Source organism: Sphaeramia orbicularis, chromosome 12 (assembly GCF_902148855.1).
Source record: "Sphaeramia orbicularis chromosome 12, fSphaOr1.1, whole genome shotgun sequence".
Taxonomy (NCBI): Eukaryota; Metazoa; Chordata; class Actinopteri; order Kurtiformes; family Apogonidae; genus Sphaeramia; species Sphaeramia orbicularis.
In genome coordinates, this window is record NC_043968.1 from 11,287,886 (window position 1) to 11,305,387 (window position 17,502).

Consider the following 17,502-nt stretch of genomic DNA (forward strand, 5'->3'; position numbering starts at 1 on the left):
CACACCTACACACATACAAATATACACACACTTTCACATACACACACAAAAATACATACATACATACATACACACACACATACACACACATAAACATACATAAACATACATATACACACATAAACATACAGTACATACACACATGTACACACACACACACACACACACACACACACGTACAGTGGTGTCTTTATTCTTGACTCCAGATAAGAGAAGGTGAATAGCACTGATGAAGAGGAGGCGATAACAGTCTGTGGAGGCCCGTCTCAGATGGTTGGAGATGTGACGGTATCCACAAAGACAAACCAATCAGACAAATGCACGACAGGCTTCTTTATCTATTCCCCTTTCATCAGAGACTGGTCCTCCTGCTGCTCCATGAATTACACTCCTTCTGTGTGTCTTACATGCGAGAACCGAACGCTTTTTTTGTTTTTTTATTAACAAATTTTCACGACTTAATCCCACGACTGAATTCTATTTGTAGCTTCAATACGGTAACATTTCAGCAAAAGTCACATCCCTGTTTAAGCAACATTCCTAGTAACATGTGAGGTGTGGGTGTGAGCATCTGTTATTTGCATAGTGACCATAATTTGGCTGGTTTACTTAAACAAGATTACAGCAATACGTCCAAGAAATAACTGCTTAAACTCATTTAATACTTTTATTCATCATGGACGGGATTCTCAACCTTAGTTTAAATTTCAGAGCTGTCTTTTCGCCCATGCTTTCTATTTAAAAACCCTGTTGCTGAGGTAGAGACGATACAGTGGGATCAAGAATAGACTGGACATCAGTCTGCTTGGACACTTGCTTACTCAGAGGTCACTGTGTCATTTGCACCTGTAATTTCTGCATCTGCCTTTGAAACAGAAAAACTATTTATGAACCGTCTCTCCTGGTAAATGTGCCTGTCGATGTAAAATGCCTTATTCATAATTTATTTTCCAAGAAGTAGTCCAAATTGCCACATGACTCAGCGGTTGTCCTTGTAAATCGTGATGAATAATCCAAGCTCCAATCTATTTTTGGTTTGTTTTTGTTGTTTTTCATTTACTCTTCTCACTTGTGTATACAGTATAATAATGCATTTGCACTTTATTTTGCTTGGCTGCTAATGTCTTTTAAATGGTCAGTGGTGTAGTCCAGGGTATACTCTTATCTTTATCCCTCGTCTCTTCCCTTATTCATTCTAAACCCACACTCTACCCTCCTAAAAAGCAAGCTAACCCAACTGTGACACTGTCTCTATTTTCTCCATTTTTTCCATTTTTGCATGATAATACACTAAAGCAAAGGTGTCAAACATGCAGCCCGGGGGCCAAATCTGGCCCGCCAAAGGGTGCACTCTGGCCCTTGGGATGAATTTGTGAAATGCAAAAATAGATATTAAGAAATTAACTAGGGATGCACCGATACCGATACTCAGTGTGTGTACTCGTACTCGTAAAAGTCATCCAATACAAATGCACCGATACCACTTACAGCCGTGTGACATTCACAGTTCAGTGCAGCAGGTACGCAGAGGAGGAGGAATAATGTGTGGGGAGTGTGACGAGTGTGGAGATTTTTCAAAATAAATGACGGTGATAAAAGTAACGCTGACTGCAAGTAACGTTAAAGACACAGACAGATACGGACGCAGCGTTCTGTCCGTCCTCTGCGTACATTCCATCTGTTTACCAGGTGCTCGCGGATGCGTAAACAGAATGAGAATACCAGCGGGTGTACGGAGCTGTGCGGACTGTGCCACCGACAGAAGTGAAAACGAAACTTATCGCTCATTTGCCTTTTCTCTACCTGCTGAAGCTAAGCTTTTAAACGTTACCAGTGAAAATGCTGCAATATTAGTCTCACATTAGTGTTACCTCTGTCGTCTCCATGTTTGTTATTACTGACTTTCTTCTTCTTCTTCTCAAAAACTTTCCTCTTCTTCGTGGTATTTGTCCAGTATGGTTAATTCAGAGCAGCGCCCCCTGGTGGATTAATTGAGAAACGCTCATTCCAACACATTAAATGTCAGCAGCAGCACTTTGTTCCAGTCAGACTAATGACAATGACAATAAAGCACATTTACAAAAGGAACTAAGAACTGGAATGGGATTATTAAGTACTCGTATCAGTACTCGGTATCGGCAAGTACTCAAATGTAAGTACTCGTACTCGGTCTGGAAAAAAGTGGCATCAGTGCATCCCTAAAATTAACAGTCATTTTAGTTCAGGTTCCACATGCAGACCAATTCAATCTCCAGTGGGTCAGACCAGTAAAATACTAACATAATAATCTATAATAATTCACAACTCCACATTTTTCTCTTTGTAAATGTAAATATTTTCATGTATTTACACTAAAACAAGGTATAATTTCACAAAAAATTTGAATAATTTGAACAAATATGAACAACCTGAAATGTTTTAAGAGAAGTAAGTACAATGTTGACAATATTCAGCCTGATATTAAGTGTTTTGTGTATTTGTAGAACCGCTGTGATCTGTAAGTTATAATGTAAATGTTTAAATGATAAACTGAGGCGGAATATTGTTAAAATTACACTTATTATTTCAGTTTGTTCATGTTATTCACATTGTTTGAAAGGAGAGTTAGTAGATGTAAACATTTTTATTGTTTAATTTTACTTTTTTCTCTGTAAAATATAGAGAAAAGTTTGGAGTTGACATGATTTATATATTATTATGTTATTATTTTACTGGTTTGGCCCACTTCAGATCAAATTTAGCTGAATGTGGCCCCTGAATGAAAATGAGCTTGACACCCCTGCACTAAAGAATGAGATTTTCCTCTAAATTTTACACATTGGAACTTTTAAAAAGTAAAAGTTGGAAGAACTGAAGCCCAGGTGAATCTGCTGTAATGACTAAGAGGTTCTTTCAGGTCAACAACTCATCAAAATGATAAATGTTAGATTGTGGAAGGACATAAAATCACAGGGACTGACATCAGAGGGTTGGAGTAGAACTTTTCTGTTGCATTAAATCTAAACTCAAATCATTACTTTATGACTCAGAGGCCACTGGGATCAGCCACTAATTGGGGTAATACCTGCTCATCACTTTGGTGTTTTACTTCAGACAGGAGACGTTTTAAGGTTATATAAACACTCTGACAGTAAAAGTAGTGTTCATGTTCTGTCATGTGTAACCGTAGATCCTGCCAACCTTTCAGAAAAACTTTAAAGAAATGGGGAATTTTCTGCTCTTTCATATATCTGTGAAGCATCTGTTGCCATATGTCTAGGAGCAAAGGGCAACAAACGGTGGTGAGATGTGTGTTTGTGCTTGTGTGTTGTTGTGCGAACTCCAGACAGCTGCGCATTTGAGCGAAATGACTCAGTGAGTTGATTAGAGTAAACAGATTAAGTCCTCGTGTTCTGCCTTTACAGTTACATCTGCCTCTGTCAATTCCGGCCTAATCTAACAAAGAAATCCCAGGCGGGGACATTCAAACAGGTGGTGTAGAGAAGCACGCAAAACACAGAGGGGACACAATTAAAATAATGGAAGAAAATGAGGAAATGTGGCGAGTAGAGTAGTAGGGTCAAAGTTAAATGGTGTAGATCAGGGGTCCCAACATGCGGCCCGGGGGCCAAAGGTTCCAATCCGGCCCCTGGGATGAATTTGCAAAGTGTAAAAATTCCACAGTCCAGGCTGTGGAACTCATTTTAGTTCAGGTTCCACATACAGACCAATTTGATCTACAGTCAAATAATAACATAACCTACAAAAAATAATGACTCCATATTTTCTTCTTGGTTTGATGCGAAAAAAAATAATATTACATTATGTCTATAGTTAAATAATGACAACTTCAAATTTTTGTCTTTGTTTTAGTGCAAAAAAATAACATTAAATCACAAAAATATTTACATTTACAAACTATCCTGTAACAATAAAATGTGAATAACATGAATATGAACAACCTTGAATGTCTAAAGAAAATTAACCAGTTTTAACAATTTTCTGCCTGTTACTAAGTGTTTAGTATCTTTGTAGATCCAATCCAAAATGCACAAGCATAAATAAGTTGAAAGCATAATATTGTTAAAATTGCACTTACTTTTCTTAAGAAATTTCAGTTTTTTCAGGTTATTCACATCTTTTTTGTTTGGATAGTTTATAAAAGTAAGTATTTTCATAATTTAATGTTTTTTTTTTTTAACTAAAATAAAGAAAAATTTGGAGTTGTCATTATTGTCCTATCATTTTACTGGTCCAGTGCACTTGAAATCAAATCTGGCTGAATGTGGCCCCTGAAACAAAATGAGTTTGAGATCCCTGGTATAGATTATAGTATAGATGAGGGAAAAAAAAGGAGGAAATGATGAACTGCAATGTGGAAAAAAGAGGGTGAAAGTACAAAATGGACTAATCCGAGAAGGATAAAGGAGCAGGGGATAAATGCCGATAGAATAAGAATGTTGAATAGCTGAATTAGATGGATGAATCTCAAAGGTCAGGGACAGGCTACAGTCAAAGCATAGTCATCTATATGAATGAGTCTGACAGACTGATAATAGCGCCGCGCAGAAAAAAAAAAAAAAACACAGCTGCTTTAAGACTCATTGTCCCTTTAAAATAACAACATGGGAACATTACTCGCCTCTGATGTGGTGATGGTGAGTGAGTGGTGCATTGTGTGGCTGCTGCCTGGCAACATGACAAAGTTGCCACAAAGATACAATCACCCCCCCTCCTATAAAAAAAGAGAGGACAAATTAAAAGACATAAATCAGTTTTACAGAAATAGATAAATCAATTCTCCTTGGCTACATGGGCAATCTGCTCTATGTGTGTGTTTATGGCAAGATGTGTGTGCATGTGTAGGTTTAGGTGTGTGTGCGTATATGTGTGTGACGGTGTGCACACTTTCCTTTGTGACAGGTGTGAGATTGAGTGCTGCAAATGAGACGGGATGTTTTCCCGCTATGTGTCCCTCCAGAGAACGGTGCACATGCTGCTTCAGCATCAGTCCAATCAATTTGTCACTAGGCTTTGAATAATCAGATTCATCTCCATAGGACAGGATTTAATATAAGTGAGACTGGAGGGAGACATTTACCCTTAAAATCCATTATTCTTCCTCCAGAAATTTCTTAAAGATGTTGTGTTTTTGGTTGAAAATCTGAATAGACTACACACACGAAGTGTTCTGAATTAACCCTTTATCAAGCAAGTGACTAATTTTTGGTAATTTCTGCATACATAACAAGATAGTGGCAGCAACAGTTAGTGAGGACAGTGAGTCAACAATCTCAAGTCCAGTGTGGTCTCCAGGGTCTGTAAGGTCCACCTCTGCAGGAACAGTGAGTGGACCTGCTTTGTTAGGTACCATGAAGTAATGGTACTAATGTAAGGAATGATGTTCAAAGGGATCATGTGGATGTGGACAGGGGTCTGGATCAGCACTTATGTTGTTCTAATGTTCTAAAATACATGTTCCTCTTACCTTACATGTGTTTTTCTTGCTTTATATATATGATTGTTTTTTGCCATTCATGGGCAAGGAACCAAATATGGTAACTTCATTGACCTTGATTTTCGACATAATAAAAAATTTTTGAAAATTTTTGCAAAAGTAATAACGTCTTGTTATGTCCTCCAACAACACACTAATGTTGAAATTTTGAATTTCAGAATATTTCTAGGAGTGCCCTATAAAGGGTTAAGGGGAGGTTTAAGCTAAAGTATTTAACAGTTTTTGATGTCAGCAGTTACTGCTTTGTTAGGTACCACGAAGTAATGGTACTAATGTAAGTAATGATGTTCAAAGGGATAATGTGGATGTGGACAGGGGTCTGGATCAGCACTGATGTCGGTCTAATGTTCTAAAAATTTTGTTTTAATGTTCTAAAATACATGCTCCTCTCACCTTACATGTGTTTTTCTTGGATTTCTTATATATACACGTCTGGATTTTTTTTTTGCCACTTGCAGTCAAGTAACCAAATATGGCAACTTCATTGACCTTGATTTTCTACATGACAATAAAAACATTTGAAACATTTCACAAAGTAAAACAATCTTGGTATGGCCTCCAATAACACACTTAGGTTGACATTTTGAGTATTTCTATGTGTGCCTTATAAAGGGTTACCAGAAATAATAAATTGACATAATAAATGACCACACATTAGGTGTTCGGTGCTTCATCTTATTTCACGGAACTGTAGAAATCAATAATTTTGCTGATGAATCCATCTTTGGGTGCTCTGGCTGTGATTGTGTCTTGCTATAATTCTCCTCTGGTGCTGCTTTCAAATCCAATCTCTCCTCCAGTTGTGAGGAAATAAATTGAGTGTGAAAACGGATCAGATTTTGAAGGAGCTGAAGCAGCACAGCCGAGTGAGCTGATACTGACCGACTCACTGTTCTGTGTCAATGGTGTTATTACTGTCAGACACACACACATACACACTCACTCACACATGCACATTAAAAAAAAGGTAGGTCTGATAAGAGGTGACAGGTATCCCATCTAATGAGGGAGGCAGAGGGGTGAAGCAAAGACCTTTAAATGCTGACTCATGCCATAGAATAATGAAATAAAGACACCATAAACCTGCAAGACTTCACAGTCTCATACTGTCAGTGTTGACAGTGAAGTTGTATGTGATCTGTTTTTGCGGCTATATCATAATTATTTCCTGATTATCGTTAATGTTAGCTATGATAATCACACGCTGAATAAAAGAAGGTCCAGTAATGCATGTTTTGTAGGAACAGACGTGTTTACAGAAATGTATTGAATTTCAATGATCATATTGAAATTTATGAAGACAAGAAAATAAGCCACATTAACCCATTAAGATCCAGAGCTACTTTTGTGGTAGTTCCCAAATACATTTTTCTATATATTTAACCTTTCTCAAGTGATTTATCACAATTTATAATAATATTAGCTTCTGTATTTGCCATTTTTAAGTGTAAATCCTGTATTTTCATATTTACAGCATTTTCTGGACTATAGAGTGCACCTGAATATAAGCCGCACCTGCATATAAGCCACACCCACCAAATTTTAAAAGAAAAAAACATTTGTACATCTATACGCCACACCTGACTACAAGCCACAGGTGTCCACATTGTAACAGGAGATATTTACACAGACAGATAGTAAACAGAAAGATTATGTAAATATTTATTTCCATACCTTAACTGCTTTTTTCCTAACAGTGCCTGTAGCACAGCAGTAAAACGGCATGAACACGGCTGGTTAAAAAACCCAGAAAAGTCATTGATCTCTATCTTCATCTTCCCTCTGCTCATCTGAAACCACTGCAGTCGTCTTCTTCAGTGTCTGAGTTGAACATCCTCAGAAAGGCTCCATCACACACCTTCTACATCTCTCTTCCATTATCTCTCATTGTCTCTTCCGTGCAGCAGGTCTATTTCCTTCTTGGACAGACACATCGATTGCTTTTAACTTAAAATCTGCATCATATACATTTCTTTGTGTGTTTTCCATGATGAAGGTTTGTGCATGACATGCAAAATGATTAAATTAAGCTTAAAACTTCTCCTCTTCGTCACCTCTTCTACCTGTCTCGCTTTTGCGCTTCCTGCTAGAGCATCCCCTGGAGGCCGTTAGCCCGTAAAAATCTATACACGAGCCACATCGTTGTATAAACCGCAGGGTTCAAAGCGTGAGAAAAAAGTAGCGGCTTATAGTCCAGAAAATACAGTAATTCACTGGTCGTATAGACATTCAGAAAAACTCACAGTAAAGTTAAGGGTTATTATTTAAAAAAACAGAAAACTGAGGAAAAAAAGGACTTTTTCAGCAAAGATATCAGTAGCTGGGTTTCCATTACAGTTTTCCTCGAAATAAAAGCGACATTTCTACTATTTCAAGAAAGTACTATTGTTACTTGTAGGTGTTTCCATTGAACAGTGTTTGGCTTCTGATGTGTGACTCTAGGAAAGTCGCATCTTGCAACATGTTGTAATTATTATTATTTTTATTTATTTTACTTTATTTATTTTACCCAGGCAAGCAATTAAGAACACATTCTTATTACAAATGCATTCTTGTAAAATATTGTATAGTTCACACAAGAGTATCTGTATGTTGTTTATTTATTTTCTTTCATGTTATGTTGTATATGAAAAATTGTTTTGCATGATTATATGGTACGTCCTTCGCATGACTAGTTGTAAAGATTACTGTAAGGACCCCAGAAAGAATAGCTGTAGCTATGGTACAGCTAATGGGGATCCTAAGTAAAGAAAGTGTAGCATATACCCCCCCCCCCACCCACCCAAGAGGGATGACCCTTTACTGGTGATTTTTTTAGATTTAACGGCAATAAACCCTTAAATCAACCGTAAGAGCTAAAGAACACACACACACAAACCATGTGTAATTACAAAGCACTTACATTTCAAATTTGCAAAATAACTACAAGGATTAGCTTGACTGCAACCTAACAATAAACGTTAGCTTAGCTCACTAGCGTAAATGACAAATTAATAAACTAGTGAGAGACACAAAATATTAAGTAACATCTCCACATTTAACACAAACGTACCTTGTGCCTCTTCAGAGGGGCAGCTAATACAAAACAATGAATTGACTCTGCGTCGAACTTTCTTTGCCGTTTTTTTTAACGTTTTTTTTCTCCTTCTGTTGTTCAGACAGGAAGTTACTCTTCAAAATAAAAGTCCGCTACGTCCAAACCGGAAGTTACCCATGACGTAGCCAAAATAAAAAACAATACACCAAGACACAATTACAGAAGTGAATGTAGCAATTATGCTTATGCGTAGGGTTATTGAAAGAAAGAAAGAAAGACAGAAAGACAGAAAGAAAGAAAGAAACTCGTTTAAGGAAGAAGAACGCTCTGAGTTCCATGCTAAACCTCCACGATGTTGGCACTGTAGTGTCGGTTCATCTACTGCTATTATAGTGACTGTCTTCAACTAAAGAAGAAGGGAACGTATAATCGTCCCAAGGCAAAGTCCTTATTTATGGCAGTGGCCACGCAGAATGGATGTCTGGGGGAGAATTGTACATCAGAAATTCACCGAGTTATGGATCCAGAATTTCCGAATGATCCAGGCAATGTTTAATGAACTGTGTGATGTTATCGAACCTCTCATGGCACCAGACGTGTCATGCCCTTGGGAAGCAGTTCCTACACAAAATAGTGAGTGTCTATTGTCCGATACCAACTAGCACCTGTTCTGGGTACAGGGGAATAAGTAAGAGGTTTGGTGTGAGCAAAACCACTGTGCACAGATGTGTGAAAATACATAACATGTGTTTCCATTACACTTTTGTGCTATACTTCCACATCAAAAAGTCTCAAAAACCACCTCATGAGAGCGTAAAAACTTTTTTGCGATCTTTGACAGTTTTTGCAACATTTCAGTGTTTCCATTACCAGTTTTTGTTATGGAACTTTTTCTCTGCTGCTGGTGAATAACACTGGTCAACAACAAATTTATTGTTTAAGTTTTTTTGAGCTGATTTAGGATAATTTTGGTGTGCTGAATCCAAAAATCACATTGATTTTGCTCAATCAGGTCAACTTTCTGAACTATGCTACATATTGGCTTTTTAACATTTTTGCTTACATTTATGGGCATTTTCACATCATATGATACAAAATGCTTTCATATTTCTTGCAATAAACGAGTTCTGAAGATTTTACTTTTGCCAATTTATGATTAATGTTTTTTTTAATATTACAGGTGAATGAAATGGCTTCGACTAGAAGATCTTGCAAAAATAAGCCTGACATATTCTGCTACATCTGCGGTGAATACACCATTGTACCTAAAAGGAGTCAAGTGATCAAATGATTTTTTTTCTCTTAAAACCTATTTTGGGTGAGAACTATATAAAAAAATCAACTGATAAGGTCACAAAAATGTAATCAATTTTGTGAGAAGATCAAATTTTTCAAAATCAAATTAGCAAAAAAACCTGACCTGATTGAGAAAAACAGATGTCATTTTTGGATTTAGCGGTGCAAAATGGTCCTAATTCAGTTGTAAAAACCTAGACAACTTGCAAAAAACATTTTTTTGTAACCCAGTGTAATGAAATAGAGACATCTGCCGGCCGACAAGATTTTATTTCTTTGTCAAGAATGAGTGGCAATTGTGAAGAAAAGACAAAGAGCTTCTCACAAGATCCACCTTTTATAGGGTGAATCCCATTTGCAAGTGACACCTCCAATCTCTTCAATGGGCCTTTTGACTGAGTGACGGGGGCGTTTGGGTAAGGATATGGGAAAGTTATCAGGCAGTGGGGGGTATTCAGGAAAGGATACTGGAGCAAAGAAGGGAATCAGATAAAGAAATTAAAATTCCGTTACAGTTTTCTATTGCGCAATTTGCATTTTCCACATTTCTGAGGGTAATGGAAACCCAGCTAAATAACTAAACATAAAAACAAGTGTGTCCATCCACTGTCATTGATCTGACTCCATGGGTTTTACTGGTGAATCAATGTAGTAGAACAGGGGTGTCAAACTCATTTTAGTTCAGGGGCCACATTCAGCTAAATTTGATCTGAAGTGGGCCGAACCAGTCAAATAAGAACATAATAATATATAAATAATTTTCTCTATGTTTTAGAGCAAAAAATGTAAATTTAGATTATGGAAAGGTTTACATCTACAAACTATCCATTCAAAAGATGTGAATAACATGAACAAACTGAAAAAAGTAAGTGTAATTTTAACAATATTATGCCTCAGTTTATCATTTACACATGTACATTATAATTTACAGATCACCGTGGATCTACAAATACATAAAACATTGAGTAACAGGAAGAATCTTGTTAAAATTGTACTTACTTCTCTCAAGACATTTCAGGTTGTTCATATTTGTTCAGGTTATTCACATTTTTTTGCGAAATTATACTTTGTTTTAGTGTAAATACATGAAAATATGTACATTTACAAAGAGAAAAATTAGGAGTTGTCATTATTTATATGTTATTATGATAGTATTTTACTGGTCCTGCCCACTTCAGATTGAATTAGTCTGAATATGGAACCTGAAATGAAAGGATTTTTAATATCTTAGTGCAATTTTTGCATTTTTCAAATTCATCCCAAGGGCCGGACTGGACCCTTTGGCGGGCTGGATCTGACCCCCGGCCCGCATGTTTGACACCTGTGGCATAAGTAACGCAGAGGCGAATGTGTCCAATAATCAAAGCTAAAGCCTTTTCTAATTGGCTGTGCAGTGAATTACCATTAAATAAATGTCTAAAAAGTCATGAAAATGGGTTTTGGCCTGCTAATAATGTATACAACACAGATCAAATATTATTTAAATTTTTTTATGATATTTTTCTTTTTCTTTTTAGATTGCTTGTGTTTATTTCTGGACTGGAATTAGCTTATCAATATTATTATGTAAACGTGTGTGTAAATCTAAAAGCAAGATTTTCAACACACTGTAAAAACAAACCTTTAGAATCTACTCAATAAAAGTGAGGAAACAATTTGCACTCATTTTGGTTGAGTAGACTTTACCCCATATTTTGAGTAAAATGTGACTAAATTTAACAGCATTAACACGCTAAAAGAAATGAGGTAAAATCCACCGAACATATCCCGATAGAATACACAACAAATTACTCATAAAAAGTGAGTAATATTAACTCTCAGTTATTAATAGGAATATGTTCGTCTACTTAATTTAGGGCAGGGAGTATCAATCTAAATATTGATAGTATCGATACTAAGGAGTGTGTGTAATAGTATTGGATTGATACTAGAGTGATGAGATTGATACTTTTGTTGCGGTTTCTCTTCTATACATCCAGCAAATCACTCCACTTTCCTCTCATTCAACAACAACAAAAAAAAAAAAACTAATAAAAACAGTCAAACACACCATAACTGTGCTATATATAAAAAGAACATCACTTCTTATCAACTCAGAACACTGTCAAACACATAAAAACTGTCCCAACTAGTTTGTCCCAATGCATGCTGGGAAACTCCCCCCAGCTGCTCCTCACATCACAATATTAGGGGGTAGATTTCATTATATTATTTTAAGTAGCAATTGTTACTGTTAACAAATAGGTAGACTTTAACCATCAGAACAGATTTCACTGGCTAACTACTACTGTTGATTAAAATGTAACTGATTTCCATAGTTTGTATTTACCAACCCCCAAAACCCTTTTTCACAGTGCAGGTTTTGTATCTGCTCCTTTGAAGTTCAGGGTCAACTACAGCAACTGCTGCTTACAACTGAAACAAGATGTATGACTAGAAAGCGCTGAATGGTGGATTTAGTTTGGCAAATAGGTCAACCACATTAACCGTTACTCATCACAACAGACTGTGAGAGTGGGACTGATGCATTTGTGAGTGCTACATAAACAATGAACAACCCATCAAAAATAAGGTTGTAAGAAAATGCGGTCGTTAAACTGTCTGCAGGAATGAAGTGTCAAAGAAAGGGGAAGCTGGCAAATACAAGCGAGACACCTCAACATTGCAACACTGAGTGATATTTCTCACTGTTGTTGTGTATAAAGGCTGTGGTAAGCATTCTGTCCAGATGGCAGATTACAAGCAAGGTCACACACACAGATAAACATAGAAGATCCTAATTAAATTATTGTCCGCTGTATCAGGAAATCAATGAGGGGGTGGTGTTTGTGTTTGTGAGGTAGCAATCATCAGAAGCTTCAGATATGGATGATTAAAAACTGTGGCAAAAACTGAATAATGAGAAGAGACATTTGTGCTGAAACATACATAGAGGTTGTGTTCGCAATAATAGGAACGCTGATGGAAATGGAGCAAGGTAAGCTGAAATTCTGCTTGTGGCCTCCGGAGGCTTAGAAAAGAACATTGGAGAAACAGACGGCTGGTATGAGGAAATGTCGAGCACTATTTACAGTTACACGAGGCAAAGTCTGCACTGCAAAAATCTAAATCTTACCAAGTGTACTTTCCTCATTTCTAGTTAAAATATCTCATCACACTTAAAATAAGACATAATCACCTAAATCAGGGGTCTCAAACATGCGGCCTGGGGGCCAAATGCAGCCCGCCAAAGGTTCCAATTCGGCTCGTGGGATGAATTTGCAAAGTGTAAAAATTCCACAGTCAAGGCTGTCGATCTCATATTCCACATGCAGACCAATTTGAGCTCAAGTAAAATAATAACCTATAAAAACGAATGACTCCATATTTTCTAAACGGTTTAATGTGAAATGATAATATTACATTATGCCTATAAATAATGACAACTTAAATGTGTTTTCTTTGTTTTAGCGCAAAAAATAACATTAAATTATGAAAATATTTACATTTACAAACTATCCTGTAACAATAAAATGTGAATAACCTGAACAAATATGAACAACCTGAAATGTCTGAAGAAAATTAAGCACAATTTTAACAATTTTCTGCCTGTTACTAAGTGTTTAGTGTCTTTGTAGATCCGATCCATAATACACATATAGAAATGATAAGCTGAGGCATAATATTGTTAAAATTGCACTTATTTTTCTTAAGAAATTTCAGTCTTTTCAGGTTATTCACATCTTTTTTGTTTGGATAGTTCATAAAAGTAAGTATTTTCATAATTCAATGGGGGTTTTTTGCACTAAAACAGAGAAAAAAATTTAGAGTTGTCATTATTTATAGGTTATTATGCTATTATTTTACTGGTCCGGCCCACTGGAGATCAAATTGGGCTGAATGTGGCCCCTGAAAGGAAATGAGTTTGAAACCCCTGAACTAAAGAGCAACATTTCAGTGAGATATAAGAACTTATTTTTAGACAATAGATCTTGAAAATCTTATTTCAAGAAATCTTACCAAGATAATTTTCATTTGTACCATCGGCAGATTTTTTTTTTTTTTGTTTGAATTAAGCAAAAAAAAAAAAAAATTGGATCAAGCAAAAAAAAAAAAAAAAAAATCTGCCAATGGAACAAGTGAAAATTATCTTGGTAAGATTTAGAGATCTATTGTCTAAAAATAAGTTCTTATATCTCACTGAAAAGTTACTCTTCAGGTGATTATGTCTTATTTTAAGTGTGATGAGATATTCTGACAATAGAAATGAGAAAAAGACACTTGGTAAGATCTTGATTTTTGCAGTGTGATTCACAAGTGTGAAGGAAAGCAAATATTAACCCATAAAGACCCAAACAGCCACCAAAACCATCTACTGATCTATACTGTTTAATATCTGTTGATCCATTAATCCTATTAATATATGTAAATAATTGGTGTAAAATACAGTTTGTCGTCTTTTCATGGTCATCAGATATGACCCATTTGGATGTTCAGAGGCTCCGTAGTTACCGTGGAAACACTGTCATCTTCTCTAACATTGATTCACCAGTAAAACCCATGGAGTTGGATCAATGACAGTGGATGGACACATTTGGTTTATGTTCAGGTATTGATACATTTTACCAAAAAAAAGTCACATTTTCATCAGTTTTCTCTGTTTTTGATATAATTACCCTCCACTTTATTCTGAGCTTTTATGAACATCTACATGATCAGTGAATTAAATATAGGAAAATTTAATTTATACTTGAAAATGCAAAATACAGAGCATAATATTACAGTAAATGGTGATAAATCAGTTAAGAAAGGGTAAAAATAGAGAAGAATTCATTTGGGAACTGCCACATCTTTGTGAGTGCTTTTAAAGAGCCCCATCAGAGCTCTGCTGGATGACATGAGTCTGTTTAGGGTGTTGTCATATGTGAACTATGGTGAAATGTCAGTGCAAAGGAAGTGAAACTATCTTTCCCCAGAATGAAAGTGTGATAAGTAGCTTTATTTTTAATCCGTGGGTGTGAAAACAGATACACTAAGAACAACTGCTTCAGAATTTTTGGATATTACACAATCTGTTCTAACCACACCTTTATAATGTGTCATTGTAGAGGTTTTCTTCTTTCTTCTTTCTTGGTTCCCAAACTATCCTATAACATCGACATCATTTATTAATTTTCTACCACCAAAGGAGTGTTGAGCAAATGGGCTTTGCTGCTGATTCCAGATTAGAAGCAATTTTGTGAGTCAGCAAGAGATTGCCAGTCACAGCTGGTAACAAGTAGCTGGCTTGCATCATACCAATCTCAAACTAACAACACACGCAAAACAAAAAGTGCTAACATACACACTGTAAGCCCAGACTTTGTATTTACTAAAATGCTTTAATTACAATGCACTTAAATGATTTAAGTTTTATTACATTACTGTAAAATGTTAAGTATATTCTATTAATTTGTAAACATAGTTGGAAGTATGAAAAAGTTTAAGTTGAATGGATTTAAATCACTAAGTTTTAGTCATGACCACACCTTTTTATCCCCATAATGAATGAATGAATGAATATTTTTATTTCGGTTATGTACAAAAACACATACACACACTACCAGTCAAAGTTTGGACTCCCTTTCTCATTTAAATGACATGAGATGGACCACAGATGGTCAACAAGTGCTCAGCATCACTGGGAACTCCTTTAAGACTTCTGGAAAACATTTCAGGTGACTACCTCATGAAGCTCATCGAGAGAATGCAAAGAATATGCAAAGCAGTAATAAAAGCAAAATGTGGCTATTTTGAAGAATCTAAAATATAAAACATGCTTTGAGTTATGTCACACTTGCTTTAAATAATTCCATATGTGTTCATTCATAGTTTTGATGCCTTCAGTGAGAATCTACAATGGAAATAGTCATGAAAATGAAGAAAAACCCACTGAGTCCAAACTTTTGACTGGTAGTGTATAAAAAAAACAACAACAAACAAACATAAAATTAACACAACTGGTAACTGAAAAAAGGAAAAAGCTGAAGGCAGAGGCCTATTTCTGCTTCTCCTACTCCCATCCTTACTCCAACTCCACACTTGAAGTTGCAGCAGATAAAACATCAACACAAATTAGTCTACATTCAGTTTCTTACGTCACTTTGAAATCATAGTACTTTCATAGTCCTTGAGAATCTGACAACTTAAAGCTTTTTTAAAACTCGACAGCGAGCTACACAATTTCACTTCATCCTTCAATTGGTTCTATAATTTGACACCAACACCAGAAACACAGTAATATTTATATTTAATTTGTTCTTACTTTGCATGTTTCATACACAAACATCCTTCTTAAATTATAATTCCCTTCTCTTAACTTAATTTTTTTCTGAAATCATTGCATTGCATTGTGGGTATTGTGCATGTTGTTGAAAATGTGTTATTTTTTCTGTGCAGGGGTTCAGGTTGTGGTGTTAGTGTTAATTTGGATTTAATGTGTGTATGTCAGTGTTTATTGGCCTTTTTGTGTTTGTTTATGTGTTTTTGTAGAGCTGCACCATGAGTCAGAGCCATAGGAAGAACTATGGCTTTACTGTTCATCCATACCTTGTTTTGGTTATTGTAATTCTTCACGCCTTGCCAAATTAAAAGCATTTCCTACATTGGTGAATTATAATGAGCTAGCTTCCTGCCTAACTTCCATCCACACTACAGTTTATTAAGATGAATAAATTTATGAAGTAATTCATATTGCAAATTATTTTAATTTAAGTCAACTTGGAATTGAGTCCAATGAACTGATGATATTAAGTCTAATGATTACACAAACCTCTTGACATTGTGACAAATTTTAAGTTAAATTAACTTGGCATTTAGTGTGTTGTACTTAAAACAGCAATTCCATTCAAATCAAGTATTTAAGTTTAATACACTCAAGTTTTCATTACTCATTACTTACATTTTTTAAGGCAACAAGTTTCCTCAAATTTTTTAAGTAAACTCAACTTATCCAGTCTTACAGTGCAGAAATAAACACAACTGAGTGAATTCTGTGTTGTCAAAGCTTATTTATTTATTTATTTGCTCAGGAAAAAATATTTGGAATTGATCTGATACTGCAGATGTCTTTTTTGGATAGACTGTATATGTTTATGGTTTATTTTTAAGCTTTTGTTTCTAAATTTGTAAAATCTTTATTGCATTTTTGTTTTGACATCATATTTTCATGTCATGCCCCGGTTTGCACAAGTGGATAGAAAGCCTCCAACACAGCATCTGAGCTGAACTAAAAGAACCAGAGTAACAAAACTATACGTTCTTCTCTATATTTATGAGGAAAATCAACTGCAAACATAACAGTTTTATCATATGTTCTGCCATTTGACTATAGGTGTGCAACCTATTGGGGTCCTGAGTTTGAGAAGTCAAATGGGTTGCACCAAAAATTAGATGGAGACTATAATGAACATTGTTTTCTATCAGGAAAAGCTTTTGTTCAAACCACTGAGCAGAAGCCAAGGTTCAGGTATGATTATTTGAATAAGAGGAAGTAATTCAGTTATAAATGCAGAGCTGCATGCAGATGACTTAAATTCAGAGTGGAGCTGCGACTAAAAAAAAGATGGGGACTTTCAACAAAATGACTCAAAAACTTAAAAAAAAAAAAAAAAAAAAAGAAGCAACAACCAAACAATAAAATCAAACTAATGCA